General features: G+C 36.9%; 1 long non-coding RNA gene across 2 annotated transcripts in view; it reads left to right on the top strand.

Annotated features, from left to right (window-relative positions):
• LOC133233987 (uncharacterized) overlaps positions 1 to 2,026 on the top strand; it is a 102,125-nt gene extending 100,099 nt beyond the window's left edge. For both annotated transcript variants that reach the window (XR_009731942.1, XR_009731943.1), the window contains exon 3: positions 1,668 to 2,026. This is a non-coding gene — a long non-coding RNA (uncharacterized LOC133233987). The remainder of the gene's footprint in view (positions 1 to 1,667) is intronic.
• The last annotated feature ends 17,843 nt before the right edge of the window (positions 2,027 to 19,869 follow it).

Consider the following 19,869-nt stretch of genomic DNA (forward strand, 5'->3'; position numbering starts at 1 on the left):
AAATCACTTAGTATTTAGTGAAAAAAACATGTGTAAGTGGACTCATGTAGTTCAAGGATCAATTGCATAATGAATTTTTGAAAACTATTCACAACATAGTGAATATTTTTGATCATTTTTGTCCTCTAGCTTCAGTGTTATTTAAATTTGAATTTTAATAAACTTTACTAGGTTCCTCCCTATCTACACCTGTAGCTCATATTGTAGTTATTTGTGGTGATAGGTCCCTTCCTGGAACAGGCCATCCATCTATAACATTCTCTTAGGCAGTTAGGGGGAAGTTCAGAGGTTCTTTCTGAGCCTCCTGGCCCTTGATTATTTATTCCTAGAGATAACCCACATGCCGCTGAAGAAAAATATTTTGGGGTGGCAATTTTGTCCCTTATAAATATCACTGAAGCAAGCTTTAGGCAGTTATACTTGATGTCCTTAGGTGAGATTTCCTTCAGATTTTTGAAAGTAGCTTGTAGTTTCTTTAAGGGTCATATTTTAGAGGGCTCCTGTTTTTACAGTGGGCTTCCCTAGTGGCTCAGATGGTAAGGCATCTGTCTGCAATGCAGGAGACCTGGGTTCGATCCCTGGGTTTGGAAGATCCCCTGGAGAAGGAAATGGCAGCCCATTCCAGTATTCTTGCCTGGAAAATCCCATGGACCGCAGAGCCTGGTAGGCTACTGTCCCTGGGGTCGCAAAGAGTCGGACACAACTGAGTGACTTCACTTTCATTTTTAGAGTACTCATTCGATATTTCTGTCAAACCTCCAGCCTTATCCTCTATGGGCTCCATTATATGTCTATCTTTGTTATCAGGGAAAATGTTTATGCTTCTCAGTGCAAGGTTATATGAGGAAATACTTCAATAAAACACAAAAGAGGAATTGTTGCCTTTTACAGCACTTTGAGATTCTCCCCAACATTATAAAGTATAACATTTCATTCAGAATATTTCCTTGTGGTCTGAGGTTCTTTCATTACATCATTCTTCCACTTTATTATTTTTTTTTGATAATAGTTTAGCCATTTTAAGAACTATCTGGCTTGATCAATAAACAAAATTTTGCCTACAAAATAGAAACTGTTAAGGTCAAGGATGTATGAATGTCATTATATTATGTAATTTTACCATCAGAGCAAATGATTCTCAATGTCCTTTCTTGTCTGTGTTAGAATTGGGGCAGTAAGTTAAAAGAGCCTGATTCAGACAGATACAAAAGGGAAAAAAATGAGTCATTGGTCTAGAGGGGAAAATGAAATAACATGGTATGAAAGATAAGTATTAATATCTGGGTTTTATTCCTCAGCAAGGGGGCAAGTCCCTTAAAGTTAGATCTGTTAAATTCAAGAAGAGTGTGTTGTTTTGAAAACATAAAGAGTGTGCAGATTTGGAAGCTACTTGGAAATTTAAAATGATAAGAGACCCTGACCCTAAATTAGGCAGTTGGGAAAGATAGGCCATTTCTATTTGCATACTGGCAAACAAGAAAATTTGGATATCAGAATGAAATCTTCCCAATATCCATTATGACATATAGTATGATGGTGGTTTTTCATGGTATAATTGTTTGATTTATCATATAAAATATTATTTTATAGGAACTATTTAGTTGCTATAATTTGTGTTTTCCTTTTATTCCCACTCTTAAACTCTCTGTCTTTCTTTTTGTGTAAAGGGGGAAGATAAACTCCCACACCGAGGAATAAATGGAGTGAGACACAGTGAGTAAGAGCAAGACAGTTTTGAGTGACGTCAGCAAGATGGAAAATTAGATGTTTCCTGACTTCAGTTCCCCTCAGAGAAAGTGACTAGCATCTGTCCACAGACAAGATATTTCTATGAAGATCTTAAAACCTGGAGGTGAAGATGAAACATCCCGCTAGACCACAAAAACTGAGAAAACCTACATTAAAAAGGTAAGAGGAGTGGTTTCACCTTGACTACACTGCCCCTCCCCAGGCTGATGTGATGCTATAGTAAGGGGGTCCCCCTGGACTGACAGCTTCTCCAGTGGTAACACTAGAATCTAAGGTAGACATTCATATTCCCCAGCATTCCCAGATGCTTCCTGAGAGGCCCACTTAGGTATTGCCTCATGGGGTTGAGGGCCCACAGCAAGAAGCACATGAATCTTGGCAGACTGCATTCTTATGTGGGTAATATCCAGGCAGAAGCCCTAGCTGGTGATTCTGTTCCTCTGTAGAGCCAAGCCTGGGGCACCATGTAGCCTGAGAGCTCAGTTGGCAGTTCTGCCCAATTTGGGTCCCAAATCATTGACTGGACCATTCCATCTTTGGAGCTGTATCTATGTCCCTGTCTGGACAGGGAGCCAGGCCAGCAGCCACACCCATCTTGGAGCATAGCCTCTGGACCTGCCTGCCCAGGGAGCCAAACCAGCAACGCTCGGCAGTCATGGGGCCTTTCCTACAGACCCTCTAAGGCAGAGAGCCACACCAATAGCGATACTCTACTAGGGAGCATGGCTTCTGGCCCCACCTCAACATGACCGTGAATGACGACCCTGGGCAACCCTGGAACTCAACTCCAAAATGAGGCTACCCTTGTTCACTCAGGGGCGCTTTACTCAAAATATTAAATGGCTCAATCTCCCTAAAATACGAATGATTTTATTAGAAAAGCTGAAGTAATCAATGAAAGCTCCTCAGTGATAGAAGGCATTCATTACAGAATATCCAGGTAGGATTCTGACGAATTTGAATGGAGCCATCATCATATGTGGTTGCAATAACTATTTGGAACTTGTTCTTTTGGTGATTAAGCAAGGGTGTCTTCATTTGTAGAAGGAATAGTTGTATTAAGCAAAAGTATGATTTGTTGTAATTTTGTTATATGAAAATTTACATATTGAAGGGATCCCCTAGTTGTCTAGTGGTTAAGAATTCATGCTGACACTGCAGGGGATATGAGTTCAATCCCTGTTCAGGGAACTAAGATTCTGCATGCCACATGGCACGAGCCAAAAACAAAAAAAAAGAAGTATTGAAAAATAGTGTATGGAAGCTTAATAGCAAAAGAGTTAGATCAGATAGTCTGTTGTTTCTCAGTATAGCTCACTTACTAGGGCTCTTTGTTATTAGGGCTGCAAGTCTGTAAACACCTCAATCTGAGACCATCCAGGCCATCTACACTGGTTGTTTTCTGATACCCACCATGACAAGCAGGCATGTGATGGTCATACTACCCCACAGCCTTTAGCTGACAACCGATGCTTTTTGAAAAGCAAAGAGGAAAACACTGATCCATGCAGGACATGTTGGCAAAAGAAAGAGCACAAATCAAAAGCTCTTCCTTATCCTATCCTATAGTTGTGTCATCTGGCTCTCTCCTTCTCTGGGGACCTTTAGTTTTCTAAAAATCCAAAACATCTTATGGAATCATAAGCCTGTATTTTATTTTCTTATATTATAAATAAAATCTAGAGGAAATCTAATGGTACTAGTTAGAAAATTAAGATTTTGGCATGCTATTTTATAGATTTATGCTTTTAGGACTATGAGCTATTCTTCTAGTGTAATATTTCAGTGATATTTTTAGATGTCAGAATATTGCATGTCAGATTAACAAGATTGATTTTAAAGTGACTTTTTATCAATATAGTTCTACTTTGCTCTATTGTGGAATATTGAATATTTGATAAAACATGCAGAAAATGAATCAAGCAGAAGCTTTAATAGTCTAAGTTTTCTTTAAAGAGAAATTTCAACTATTTTCTCAGAAAAAGAGAATTTATTTTTTAAAGTTTATATATTGATTTATTATTCAGAGCTCTGAATAATAAAGAATGGCTCTACAAAATAGGTATGAAGCCCATCCTCCTTCCTCCACACCACCACATTTCTTTCTCACCTGTTTTTTGGATCCTTAACTACAGTTGCCTTTCGCTCTCTAACTTCCTAATTCTAGTACTCTTCCCTTCTGGATTTGCTCACAGTCCAGCACAAATTTAAACCATCCCTTGTTTATGTATAAATCGCTGTTAAAAATGTTGGTAAGGGAATCTATATGTGTGCATCTGTGCTAAGTTGCTTTAGTCACGTCCCGCTAAGTTGCTTTAGTCACGTCCCACTCTCTGTGACCCCATGGACTGTAGCCTGCCAGGCTCCTCTGTCCATGGGATTCTCCAGGCAAGAGTACTGGAGTGGGTTGCCATGCCCTTCTTCAAGGGATCTTCCCAAACCAAGGATCGAAACTTCATCTCTTACGTCTTCAGCATTGGCAGGAGGGTTGTTTACCGCTAGCACCTCCTATAATCTATATAATGCCTAATGCAAAATAATTTTTGTTAGAGGAGAGTTTCTGAAATCAAAACTTTGGTAGAATGAGTCTTTGTGAAGAAACTGTCAATCACACAGACAAAGCAGCTTGTAACTCTTTGTAGTCATAACTCTGGGAATCATATAAAATGGAATACAGCTCATTAGAATGCAAGCAGATGAGCTAGTGAAAGAGTAGACCATATTGTGCATGTACCATCACTGTTAACATTATTATAAAAGTATAATGCTAACATTTTAGTGATTACATTAAATTTGAGCTATGTGGTTTCTTCATAGATAGCTACAAGATACATTACCTGTGGTATACAGACTTGACAAAAATGGTTCTTTTGCTGAAAATAGTTTCACATATTGGAAGAAATGTATCTTAATCCTTAATATAAGTCTGTGATTATGGAACAGGCATGATATTTACTTAACAGTTTCCAAAAAATCATTCATAAATGTTAATGAGTATTAAAGTTTAATAACTATCCAATATTAAATTTTAATTATAAAGTAGTAGGCGAATATGTTTTTTCTTATAACATATGCATACTGTTAACAAAATTAAAATTATCCCCTAATCATCATTCCAGACCCTTGTCACTTCTCTTCCTCACCAGAGACAATCATTATTTTTTAAAATCATTCGTGATTGATTTTGAGCTTTTATGTATAGTTAAAACATTATAACAATTGCAGATAGTAGTTTATATAGTTTTCTACATGTTTTAAGGTAAATTATACTTAAATACTGCTCAGGGGCTTTTTTGAATACCCATAATAAGTTATGTAGATTGAATTTTCATTTATACATGCTTTGTGTTAAATTGTAGGACACATCAAATTTATATAGACATTTATTTTTGGTGGGTACTTAGATTTTTTTTTTTTTTAATAATAAGTGATACAATTAAGTTGTGGGACTTCCAGTGTATAGTTGGAATTTTTCTTTCAGTGTTAGACTTTCAAAGTAAAAGTTCTGGGACATAGGTAGAAGCATTCTTAGTTTCAATTGATGACACTATGCTACGGTGATGTTGTGATTTATAATAAATATTTATTTGATCCCCCCGTTCTTGGTATACAATTCTTAAAATTTAGAACTTCCTAAGCAATGAGAGTGATGGGAGTATCTTTTGTTACAATATTTACAGAGTATTTAAGTCTTCAAAAGCTAAATTTCCTGAAATAGTTCTAGAGTAAATAGCTCCAACGGAGAAGGCAATGGCACGCCACTCCAGTACTCTTGCCTGGCAAATCCCATGGATGGAGGAGCCTGGTGGGCTGCAGTCCATGTCCATGGGGTCGCAAAGAGTCGGACATGACTGAGTGACTTCCCTTTCCCTTTTCACTTTCATGCATTGGAGAAGGAAGTGGCAACCCACTCCAGTGTTCTTGCCTGGAGGATCCCAGGGACGGGGGAGCCTGGTGGGCTGCCTTCTATGGGGTCGCACAGAGTCGGACACGACTGAAGCGACTTAGCAGCAAATAGCTCCAAAGGTAAAAGTGAGGGTTTTGTTTTGTTTGTTTGTTTTTTCAATTAACCAGCTCTTTTAACCACCCTGGGAGTTTATATTAATAAAGTAACTTTTCGAAAGCCCATAAGCATGGGGGGTTTTTTGCCAGGAGAACCAACTGTGTAAACAGAGGGTTAGAATTTTGAGCTCCTACCCCAACCTCTGGGGAAGAGAGGCTGGAGGTTGAGTTAACCAGTAATAATCAATGATTCAACTAGTGATTTAATCAATCATGCCAATGTAATGAGGCTTCCATAAAAACTCTAACTGAAGGGATCTGGAGAGTCTCCAGGTTGGTGGTAAACGGTGGAGATAGCAGGCCGATGGTAACCCAGAGAGGGCATGGAAGCTCTGTGTCCCCTCCCACATATCTTTCTCTGTGCATCTCCTCCATCTGACAGTTCCTGAGTTATATCCTTTCAATAAACCAGAAATCTAGTAAGAATACTATGACTTGGTTCTGTGAAGCATTTTAGCGAAAAATTGAACCTCACTAGAGGAGTCTTGGGAACTTCTGGCTTATAATGGGTCAGATAGTAGCCTACATGATCTCCTGGACTTGCAGTTGGCATCTAAAGTTGGGGATAGTGTTGTGGGATGGAGCCCTTAACCTGTGGAATCTGACATTATTTCCTAGTAGTGTCAGAAGTTAAATTGTAGGATACCCAACTGCTGTCACCAGACTACTTGGTGTGGAAAATCCATGTATTTGGAGTACAAAGGTATTTGGTGAGTTGAAGGAAAAAAAGAGCTCTGTTATTTGCTCTGAGTAGAAATCTTTTCTTCTTCAGTTATTGTCACATTGTAAGTAGAAGATCAGTGATGTTTGTTAAAAAAACATTTTTTTTAACATTACGAAACTTAATTCAGGATCCCTTATGATGCTGTACTGGTGAAAAGTGACAAGTTTTATAATATATATAAAATATCTTCTAAAATCCTCAATCATAACATAGGCTTGACTTTCTCTTTAAAGCCCCTGAAGAATGAAGCATCTTTTGGATTTATTATAGGGCTTCCCTGGTGGCTCAGTCAATAAAGAATCTGCCTGCATTGAAGGAGATCCAGGTTTGATCCCTGGGTGGGGAAGATCCACTGGAGAAGGAAATGGCTACCTACTCCAGTATTCTTGCCTGGAGAATTCCATGGACAGAGGAGCCTGGTGGGTTATTGTCCATGGAGTCACAGAGTCAGACGCAACTGAGCAATGGACACTGTCACTTCACTATCGACCATGTGTTAGTTTGTAAATTGAGTTAGTTATGATGGTGGATTGGCAGTATCCCTCTGCCTCCATAAGTGAATCCTAAAGATAAAGATATTTCTCCATAAAGAAATCCATAAAAGAAAACTCTGGTACAAAGAGGAACACAGGCAGGATGGAACAAAACTAATATTTCTATTTAAAAACCATTAAACAGAACCACAGCATAATTTACTAAAGTGTGACCATTAGCAGTTTATTTTAATTCCATGGGAACTCAGTTTCTATTCTCTATTCTCAAAATGTCTTCAAATTTAGCACGCCTTCATTTACCTAAATATCATTAGATTGTGAGTATGAAAGGAAGTATATCTTTTATTTTGTACAGTCTAGCAATTTATATTGAGATTCTGTTTTCATTGGACAGTTTAAATATAACTCCACCAGGCTTTATTTATTTAAGAGAAAATATTAGTGTATTTATTTGGCAGAGGGGACTTTGGTGAGGAATCATTTTTCCAGCAAAGCAAGTTAAGGCAATGTCACTAAAAATGTTATTTAACTACATGATGGTACATCTGGGAGTCCTCAGAAATGGACTCCTTTGTTTATATTAGGCATAAAGACATTTTAAATCCAAGACCTGCGTTGGGGATTTACACACATTCTCTCTTATTGTGGCTAATAAAAGCATTTTGCTTTATTCTATCATTTTAATTACGTTTTCTTCCTTTGGTCTCCTCTAGAGATTTCATTACTTTATATGATTGGCTCCAATTGAAATTTTGTTCAGTGTTTCATAGAGGGGGAAAAAGTAGGGAAACCATTTGTAATGTGGAAAAATAATGAATAGGCTATCATCCTCCTCCAGCAGAGGAGAGCATGCCCCGAGGCAGAGGCACACACAGTGAGCTGCCAGACCCTCTCCTCTTCTCTCCATTGATCACAGTCTGTTTTCAGAGTTCCCAAGTAATCAATACAAGATACACTAAGAAACAGTTCACAGAATGTCCACTTAGTAAATGAACAATTAGTACCAGGACTTTACTGAACAAACCCCCACAATTCCCCAACTTGCATAATGGCCTCCTGGAATAAATTTCTACAGTTCCTTACTTGATTTTAAGCAACTTGAATCTAATTAGGAGACAATTTCTTGTTAAACTCAGTCTAATCAAGGCTAAAAAAAAGCTTCCCTGTGATTACTTTTTCCTCATGGGACCAGCTGTTAAATCAACAGCACCTGTGTGCTAAATAAATGTGTACATTATAAGCATTAAAAAGGTCACTTATTAAATGCATAGTAAAGAGTAATAGGAAAAAAAAAAAAACTTGATGAAACAACCTGACTTCTGAGAAGAATAATGCCTGTAGTTTGCAGTTGGTACTTCAAAACACTCCCATTGGTGACTAATGGATCTACAGAATTTGCCATTTAAAAATGTAGGAAATAGCAGCAGTTTTCATTATAAGAAGATAATTGAACTAGAAAAGCAAAACAACAGAGCACAAAAGTTTATCAATAATGTATTTGAAATCAAGTAAAGTGTGTGTGTGTGTGTGTGTGTGTTGAGAGAGATTGTGGAATCAACAAAAGAAATACAAGTCAGGGCAATGCAGCTGAGGTTTCAAATGTCCATTTGAAAAACAAAGAGAAAAGAAACTCAACATCATTAGTCAGTATAGCAATGCAACTTGTAAAAACGACATGCCTCTACACATCCACTCATGCTCAGTCCTGTCCAACTCTGTTGTGAACCCATGCACTGTAGCCTGCCAGGCTCCTCTGTCCATGGGATTTCCCAGGCAGGAACACTGGAGTGTGTTGCCATTTCCTTCTCCAACACAGTCACTAAAATAGCTCTAAACAAAATGACAAGCAATAATAAGAGTTGTTGAAGAACTGGAAGTACTAAAACTCCCCTGTATTTCTGATGTGAATGTAAAATGGTGATGCCACTTTGCAAAACTGTTTGGCAGTTTTTAAAAAGTTAAACAAATTTACCATGTGACCTAAATTTTCCACTTCTCGGTATCTATCCAAGAAAAATATAAAACCAAGTCCCTAAAAGACTATGCATTTTCAAACCTGTATTATTTATACTGTCCCCAAAATGGAAGTATTGCAAAAGTTTATGGCTTATGGTTAATGGCTAATCAAACTGTGACAAATCTACATAATGAAATACTATTCAACCGTAAGAAAGAAATGAAGTATTTATACACAACAGAGATGAATCTTAAAAACATTATGCTCAGTAAAAAAAACAGATGCAAAAAAACTGCAAATATTATGCATCTGTTTATCTAAAATATCCAGGAAAGATACAAAGTCTATAAAGACAGAAAGCAAATTAATGAATTTGTGAGACTTGGGTGGGCTTTCCAGGTGGTGTTAATGATAAAGAACCCACCTGCCAATGCAGGACACATAAGAAACTCAGGTTCGATCCCTGGATTGGGAAGATCCCCTGGAGAAGAGCATGGCAACCCACTCCAGTACTCTTCCCAAGAGCATCTCCATGGACAGAGGAGCCTGGTGGGCTACAGTCCATGGGGTTGCAAAGAGTTGGACGTGACTGAAGTGACTTAGCATGAACACACACACACACACTCTCACTGGGACTTGGGTGGAAGCAGGAACTGACTGTTAACAGGGAGGAATTAAGACAGGTTTGTGGTGATGTATGCACATGTCTGTAAATTTCATAAAAATCATTGAATTGTACATTTAAATATAAAATAGGTGAACTTTATAGTATATAAATTACATCTCAATAACATTGTTAGAAATAAATGTAAGAAACATTTCAGTATATGCAAAAGAATAAAAAAGAGAGAGAAGGCAAATTTGGGAAAACTAAAAGCAGAAACTAGCAAATCACCCAGAAGCCAACCCATGTGGCACAGATTGTATACTCTCTTCTGGAACTTGATGTTGGGTTAACTATAAAATCCTAGTTGAGTAGCTGAGCAGCAAATGCTGTAAATGGGGCAAGATAGGGAAAAAAAAAAAAAAGGGCATGCATTGCAAGCACTTCTATCTGAAGGACAGCAAATCCATTGAATCTTCGTGGAATAGGTAGGATAGGTATCTCAGTGCCATTGGATGAGACTGCTAATCAGAAAGATACTTTTCTTGAGGAGTGGGGGGTGTTGGAGATACTTAGAGTTGGTTTCACGTTTAGTGAGGAGTCTGACTCTGTTTCTGGATAACTGACATCTCTTAAGGCTCGACCTTCCCTCTTTCAACTTGTGCCCCATATCTTGGCCAAGTGATAAGACAGCCTGAGTGGTCTCTGCTTTGGTGAAGATGGGAGATTCAGCCCTCACCCAGGTCTCACCTCCTGACCACAATAAGCATCTAGGCCAGTCTCCTTTTCTTACACTCTGAAGCTATTTCACATCTGCAGAATTTTGTAAGTAACATGCTTTCTATACCTCTTGGGGACACATCAGATGTGTGGTGTCATCAGCCTTGACATCTGAACTGAACTTTGAATAGAAGTCCAAACACCTCACAGGTGACCATAAAAATTGTCTTTTGTCATATAGAACCTGATGTGAAAATTGGAAAAGTCATAATCCTTTATCATAGACATTTATATTGTATGTGGTAGTTAGAAGTATTTTCTTACTCAATAATTTATTCATTTATTGTTATTTTCATTTATACATTGTTATATTCGTTTATACACCTTCACAGACACACAGATTCCTTTTTAATTAAAGGAGATCCTTTGACCAAGTTCTGACCAGTAAGATGTAAGCAGAAGTATAAAATTAAGGTTTCTCGGAAATCTGCTGTTTTCCTAACTAATGGAAAGGAGGTTTTTCAGTGATACATATCACTTCTCCCTTCTTCCTACTTAGTAGGAGGATATGATGCCCAAAGTTGGTATAATCATTGCATAAGAATAAAGATGTAAGTATCATGCTAAGACCAATGGATAAGAAAATGAGGTCATGGAAATACTATTCCAGTCCTACTGTGCCTGCCTCATGATGCATTAACGAGGGAGAAACAAACAAACAAACAAAAAATCCTTGGAGGTATGGGAAAAGAAAAGTCACTAAGGAAAAAGACTTAATTCAGACTGACCTCCTTAAAAGGCCATTATTCTGGGAGGAAGATAAGTTATGGTAATCAGCTGGTACTGGGAATTTAGATTTTAAAAAAGATCATTATAAACTCAACAAAGGATTATACAATACACTAAAAAGACAGAGATAGGGAAGAGATTGTCCAAACTCAAGAAGGCTATTAATTAGCCCAAGGAAAATGTTCAAGGATACTAGCCCCAGGACCACAAGCTATAAATCCTGGAAAAATCATGGCTCCTTTAAGCTATGGCATTTCACAAATGATGAATGCAGTTTATGTATATGTTCTCTTACAGATGAAAATTCCCATTTAAATATAAACAAGATACATCAATTTGTACAATTGGTGGTTATAAGAAATATATTGAATTTGACTATTTTCCATAGAGGAAGGTGAAAAATAATTGTAGAAGAATAACTTTGAGAACATATATCAGACCAACATTTATTCAAAAAAAGTATTTTAGCAATGCCCACCAAAGATCTGGAATTTGGAACTTACTGAAACTTGGTTCTTGATATATACTTCACTTTATGTTAATCTTTATATATGAGTAAAGGACAATTTTTCTGGGAAGGGATAGATAGTCCTACACTAAGTTAACATATTTTGTTAGTAATGAACACAATCCATAAGATAATTGTTTTGTTAATATTTATTACAAAATTAATTTGTTTAAAAAACAAGATAATGATGAAAAACAAACCAGTTTCCATATGACACAGAAAATGCCACTTCTCATTATAAACCCCTAGATAATCGAAAGCATGTATCTACATAAAAACGTGAACATGAAAAGAGTGGAAGTGACCTAGGGAGAATCCTGGATAAGCATGAGGAGGTTAGGTTTAGAGTATGTATAGACAGAGCACTAAATCTACAGTTGCAAAAAGGGTGACCTTTTTTTCAAAGAAATAAAAGGGAAGTATATAAGTATACTGTTGATGCAAAGCTGTTTTAGAGTACAGAAGATTGACACAGAGGGAGTTTTCTAATGGAATTTGTCAATAAGCCATGTCTTATTCCAGTGCCTGTAATAATGTGGTTTACAAGATGGCCAGGGATGGAGGTGGTTTATGGAAATAAGTGAGTGAAAGTGTTAGTTGCTCAGATGTGTCTGCTCCTTTGTGACTCCATGGACTGTAGCCTGCCAGGCTGCTCTGTTAGTGGGATTCTCCAGGCAAATAAGAGCTGCCTAACTCATTAAGTTCAGGAGAGAAATATACACAGGCATAAGTACCCAAATTGATTTTGATCAGCCTAGTAATCTCTTAAAGCACAATCACATTCCCACAAATGCATATTTACATAAATAAATTGATTTAATAAGAACTAACTTATATGCAAAAGACTGATTTAAATTTAACTGGCCCTCCATATCCACAGGTTTCACATCTGCAGACTGAGCTAACTGCTGATTTGATATTTGAACAAAAAAATTCCCAAAAAGCAAAACTTGAACTTGCTACATGCCAGCAAACACATGCATAGAATTTACATTGTATAAGTTATTATAAGTAATCTAGAGACAATTTAAGTATACAGGAGGATGTGTTGAGGTTATATGCAAATACTGTGCCATTTTATATAAGGTATTCAAGCATCTGAGAAATTTGGCATCCACTAGGGATTCCTGAACCAATTCCTCTTGGATACAGAGGGATGACTGTATACCTTGTGAATTCTTACCAAAAAGTTGCTAAAAATGTTATTAATCCCAGTTTATTTGTTAGTGTACATTTTCACTATATTTATAGCTAAATCAGTGAGCACATAGTTATAATTCAGGTAAATATTGAACACAGGTGTTAAAAAAATCACAAAATATGGCTCTATCATATGCATCATTAGCCACAATTTTTTCAACTATGCACATGTTTTTTCTTTCAAGACTTGAATCAATAGTCCCTTACAGAATAAATTTTAATATTTGAAATAAGTGAGGATTTAATCCCAGCTCAGATATGTTTATTTTATAAGATTGGAATTAAAACCCTTCAATTCCTCTAGGCCACCAGTGATTGGGTTCAGTAAAAGGTTCAGTTCAGTTCAGTGGCTCAGTCATGTCCGACTTTTTGTGACCCCATGGACTGCAGCACGCCAGGCCCCCCTGTCCATCACCAACTCCTGGAGTTTACTCAAATATATGTCCATTGAGTCAGTGATGTGATCCAACCATCTCATCCTCTGTTGTCCCCTTCTCCTCCCACCTTCAACCTTTCCCAGCATCAGGGTCTTTTCAAATGAGTCAGCTTCAACATCAGCCCTTCCAATGAATATTTAGGACTGATTTTCTTTAGGATGGACTGGTTAGATCTACTTGCAGCCCAAGGGACTCTCAAAAGTCTTCTCCAACATCACAGTTCAAAAGCATCCGTTCTTTAACACTCAGCTTTCTTTATAGTCCAACTCTCACATCCATACATGACTACTGGAAAAACCATAGCTTTTACTAGACTGACCCTTGTTGGCAAAGTAATGTCTCTGCTTCTTAATATGTTGTTTAGTGTGGTCATAACTTTTCTTCCAAGGAGCAAGTGTCTTTTAATTTCATGGTTGTAGTCACCATCTTCAGTGATTTTGGAGCCCCCCAAAATGAAGTCTGTCACTGTTTCCACTGTTTCCCCATCTATTTGCCATGAAGTGATGGACCAGATGCCATGATCTTAGTTTTCTGAATGTTGAGTTTTAACTTTTTCACTCTCCTCTTTTCCTTTCATCAAGAGGCTCTTTAGTTCTTTACTTTCTGCCTTAAGAATGGTGTCATCTGCATATCTGAGGTCATTGATATTTCTCCTGGAAATCTTGATTTCAGCTTGTGCTTCATCCAGTCCAGTATTTCTCATAATGTGCTCTGCATATATGTTAAATAAGCAGGGTGATCATATACAGCCTTGACATACTCCTTTCCCGATTTGGAACCAGTCTGTTGTTCCATGTCCACTTCTTTTTTTTTTTTTTTCCCCATGTCCAGTTCTAACTGTTCCATCTGACCGGCATACAGATTTCTCAGGAGGCAGGTCAGGTGGTCTGGTATTCTCTTCTCTTGAAGGATTTTCCACAGTTTGTTGTGATCCACACAGTCAAAGGCTTTGGCATAGTCAAAAAGCAGAAGCAGATGTTTTTCTGGAACTGTCTTGCTTTTTCAATGATCCAAAGGCTGTTGGCAATTTGATCTCTGGCCTTTTGTAAATCCAGTTTGAACGTCTGGAAGTTCACAGTTCACGTATTGCTGAAGCCTGGCTTGGAGAATTTTGAGCATTACTTTGCTAGTGTGTGAGATGAGTGCATTCATGCGGTAGTTTGAAAATTTTTTGGCAATGCCTTTCTTTGGGATTGGAATGAGAACTTACTTTTTCCAGTTCTGTGGCCACTGCTGAGTTTTCCAAATTTGCTGGCATATTGAGTAGAGCAGTTTCACAGCATCACCTTTTAGTATTTGAAATAGCTCAACTGGAATTCCATCACCTACACTAGCTTTGTTCGTAGTGATGCTTCCTAAGGCCCATTTGACTTCACATTCCAGGATGTCTGGCTTTAGGTGAGTGATCATACCATCATGATTATCTGAATCATGAAGATCTTTTTCCTATAATTCTTCTCTGTGTTCTTGTCATCTCTTCTTTATATCTTCTGCTTCTGTTAGGTCTGGACTTCCCTGGTGGTTCAGATGGTAAAGCGTCTTGTGTATAATGCGGGAGACCTGGGTTCAGTCCCTGGGTCGAGAAGATCCTCTGGAGAAGGAAATAGCAACCCACTCCAGTACTCTTGCCTGGAAAATCCCATGGACAGAGGGAGCATGGTGGGCTACAGTCCACAGGGTCACAAAGAGTCAGACACGACTGAGCAACTTTATTCACTTCACTTCTGTTAGGCCCATTTCATTTCTGCCCTTTATTGTGCCCATCTTAGCATGAAATTTTCCTTTGGTATCTCTACTTTCCTTGAAGTGATCTCTAGTCTTTCCCATTCTATTGTTTTCCTCTATTTCTTTGCATTGATCACTGAGGAAGGCTTTCTTATCTCTCCTTGCTATTCTTTGGAACTCTGCATTCAAATAGGTATATCTTTCCTTTTCTCCTTTGCCTTTTGCTTCTCTTCTTTTCACAGCTATTTGTAAGGCCTCATCAGACAAACATTTTGCCTTTTGGATTTCTTATTCTTGGGGATGGTCTTGACCCCTGCCTCCTGTACAATGTCATGAACCTCCGTCCATCATTTTTCAAGCGTCTGTCTATCAGATCTAATCTCTTGAATCTATTTGTCATTTCCACTGTATAATTGTAACAGATTTGATTTAGGTCATACCTGAATGGTCTAGTGGTTTTCACTTCTTCCTTCAATTTAGGTCTGAATTTTGCAATAAGGAGTTCATGATCTGAGCCACAGTTAGCTCCTGGTCTTATTTTTGCTGGCTGCAAAAACAAGTAAATCTCAGTAAATGATTGAGATCCACTTTTTATTAGTACTCTGTGATTGAAATTTCTAGCAGTAGAAGACATCAAATTTCTAGCAGTAGAAGACAAGTCTAGCACAAAAAGTACAAGAAATATAATTTATAATGGAAATTGAAAGTATGGCTATTTTGAAATCATCCAAATTAGTAATTGTATAAAATGAATCTGTAAACACAAGTTAGGGCTTCCCAGGTGGCACAGTCATAAAGAATCCACCTACCAATGCAGGAGACACAAGAGATGCAGGTTTGATTCCTATGTCAAGAAGACTCCCTGGAATAGGAAATGGCAGCCTGCTCCAGTATTCTTGCTTAGAATTCCATGGACAGAGAGCTTGGCGGGCTAGTCCATGGGATCACAGAGTCTGAGATGACTGAACATGCATGCGTACAGATACAACCTAGTGTGAATAACTGAACGGTTAATCAGTTATCAAATGGTGTGATTTCAAGCACTTTTAGGGAGAGTGGGCTTTCTTCTCAGTATTAAGATACCCTGCTTTTCCAATATAGCAGTTCAATTTATTCCCCAAGGAGTTTAGAATAGTAGTGTTAATAGTGCTCCCTTTACTATTAAAGAGAGAAAAATTTAAAAACACAAATTATTGACTAAACGGAGTGCACACAAAGTTGCTTCAGTTGTATCTGACTCTTTTTGACTCTGTGAACTATAGCCTGACAGGCTCCTCTGTCCACAGTATTGTCCAGGCAAAAATACTGGAGTGGGTTGCCATGCTCCCCTCCAGGGTATCTTCCCAGCCCTGGGATCAAACCCATGTCTCCTGCATCTCCTGCACTGGCAGGCGCATTCTTTACCTCTAGCACCACCTGGAAGCCTGAATAAACAGAGATGGAAATCTATTTACATTTGAGTCTTATATATATTGAGACCACAGTATATATTGAAGTTTTTCATGTTTATGACATAGATTCCAAAAAATTTTAGAATAAGAGTCCTTGTTGCACACTAGGCAATATGTTTAATGCTGGATATCAGTGAGGAATACTTAAGACAGATGTTCCAACTATTGTGGATACACACACACACACACACACACACACACACACACACACACACATTTTTCATTCTGGGTTTAGTTTGTATATAATATTGTAAATAAAAAAGAAGACATGTAATAGACACTTTCATTTTTTAATCTCATCAAATTAAGAACAAAAGTTCATTAGTATGTGTATATTTTAGAATTCTAAAATTTAATATATATTAAAATTGTATAACGTAAACTATTCAGTTCAGTTCAGTTGCTCAGTCATGTCCGACTCTTTGCGACCCCATGGACTACAGCACGCCAGGCCTCCCTGTCCATTACCAATTCCTGGAGCTTACTCAAACTTATGTCCATAGAGTTGGTGATGCCATCCAAACATCTCATCCTCTGCCGTCTCCTTCTCCTGCCTTCAGTCTTTCGCAGCATCAGGGTCTTTTCAAATGAGTCAGCTTTTTGCATCAGGTGGCCAAAGTATTGGAGTTTCAGCTTCAACATCAGTCCTTTCCAATGAACATTTAGGACTGATTTCATTTAGGATGGATCTAAATGGTTGGATCTCCTTGCAGTCGAAGGGACTTCAAGAGTCTTCTCCAACACCACAATTCAAAAACATAAATTCTTCAGTGGTCAGCTTTCCTTATAGTCCAACCCTCAAATCCATACATGACCACTGGAAAAACCATAGCCTTGACTAGACAGACCTTTGTTGGCAAAGTAATGTCTCTGCTTTTTAATATGCTGTCTAGTTTGGTCACAACTTTTTTCCAAGGAGTAAGCGTCTTTTTATTTCATGGCTGCAGTCACCATCTGCAGTGATTTTGGAGCCCCCCTCCAAAGAAGTCTGCCACTATTTCCCCAACTATTTGCCATGAAGTGATGGAACCGGATACCATGATCTTTGTTTTCTGAATGTTATTAATCAGTGTCTATTTTATTTTATCCTTATCTAAAAATGAAATTCCCTGAAAGTCCAATGGTTAGGACTCTACTTTTCCACTGCACGGGGCATGGATTCACAGCACAGCCAAAAAAAGAAAAAGAAAGCATCAATAATAATGTAATAGTTTTTTATAACGTATGCTATGAAAACTGTGAGTGGACACAAAATTCTAAACAGTTTATCCATACCTAAATCTAGTGTCATAATAATTTAAAGAAAGCAAAGTTCCAAGTAAAAGGCTCAAAGCAAAACTGCTACTGAAACAATAGCCATATTGAGAAAAACTTTGATTTAGTCCAATAAGATTTTATCTCACAATATTAAATAATTCCTATTTTCTCAACAAGCATTGATTCAATTACGTTAATCATTTTTTCCTTGTTACTACTCTAATCTATTAACAAGTGCAATAGCAATTTCATTTGACAAATTATATTTAATCAAAATAAATTTGGTATGAATAAAATAAATAGCTTCCACATCAAAGTTGCTCAAACCCTTTGTTATCTTAAAAGACATTCCTTCTTTTTTGAGAAAAACATATTAGTCAATATATTCTCTCCACGCAAAGTTATTTCAGGCCATGGTTCTATATTATCAAGACTTAATATACAATTAGTTTCAAAGGGTATACATTAATAAAATTGGCCATTATGGAGTTCATAGCAATTCTTTGAAATTCTGGGTGATTTTTATCCTTTTATCCTTGTTATATATTTGTTATTGAACCAAAAAAAAACCCCCAAAACCTCCTTTTATAAGTAGTGTAGTATTATTCATAAGAATTTATTCACAAAGTCTTGCTAATTCCAAACAGGAAAAAAAATCAGCCAGCAGATGTAATCTATACACAATTTACTATAAACTTTAAATATATATTTTACAATTTTCCCCAATTTGTGTCTCTCTCAATGTGTAGGAATTACAAAGGGATGAAAGTTTTGACTAAATATAATTCATGTTAAAATATATGTTAAGAATAGGAAAACTAAGCAAGTACATCTCACCTAATTTCAGGTCATAATTTATGAAAAGTAGCTACTGTTTAGTTATTTAAACTTTGTTTCATTTTGCAAAATTTTTATTGTTTCTACTGAGTTACTAGAAATATTTTATTGCCTCAGACAATGAAGGGGATAACAAGAAGTATAACTTGCAGTGATCAGTGATGCCCTTGAGGAAAGCATTCAAAATGTTTTCCCAAACTTTGGTATTATAATAATAAATGTTATCTAGAGGTGCTTGCTAAAATACAGATTCCTGAAAATTATCTTTCATATACTACATTAGAATGTTTAGACAAGAATTCTGCATTATTTTCGCATACAAAGTTACCTTGAGTTAAGCAAAATTTACTAAGTGGAAATCTTCATTTTTGCAATGACTGGAATTGAAATAGAAATTTTGAGACCATAAGCTAAAATGCCACAAGCTGAGAAAGATTCAAGAGGAACAAATTTTTTTTTTTTTAATTTGTGATTCTTTGAGCATTTGCCACAATTCTATTGGCTTACATCAGTTTTTTGTTTTATTCACTATTGGGCATCTCATAGGTAAATACTGTCCTATTTGATCCTAATGCATTAGTCTGGAAACTAAAATATTGAAAATTTTAAATACATGCCACAAAAACCCTTCATATTATAGATTTTATATATTATTTATAGTAATATCTCATTTCTGATGTCTATAATTTAAAGTCTTTTTCAAAATTTATTGCTATGGCTTGTAGTATGGGACAGTATGGTATAATAGGACCGACTCTAGCCTAGGAGTCACAAGTTCTGGTATCTTAAAGTTCTATTCCCTTACCATACAGTATATATAAAATGGAGAAATAAACTTATAAGATTATTCAGTTAAAATATAGTCAGTTATCATTAGTCTTCAATCAGTAAATCACATCAATAATTAAAGGAAGAAGTTTTTCAAATTTGGCTGAGAAGAGGTAGATGCTATATTATACATTGCTTTTAATGTAGTAGCATCTTATAAATGAATGGGGGAGATTTAGCAGTTCTGGTAAAAAAAATTTTGAAACTGTAGAAATTATTAAATCTTATCATGGGAAAGTAACCAATTTTAAAAGCCCAAACTTATAATTCATCAACTTGGTATTTAACTAATTTTTAAAACAGATTTATTGAAGCATAATGGACATACAAAGAACAGAACATATTTAGTGTATACAATTTGGTGAACATAGCCATATGCAAACACCTCGAATGCCATTACGACAATCAAGGTAGTAGACATATCCAGAGTCTCCCAGAGTTTTCTTCTGTACCTTCATTTGTGTCTGTGTGTATGTGTTATAAGAATGTTTAATATGAATGCTGAAGCATTGTTGAAGTGTACAAAG

This window comes from Bos javanicus, chromosome 21 (assembly GCF_032452875.1).
Source record: "Bos javanicus breed banteng chromosome 21, ARS-OSU_banteng_1.0, whole genome shotgun sequence".
NCBI lineage: Eukaryota > Metazoa > Chordata > Mammalia > Artiodactyla > Bovidae > Bos > Bos javanicus.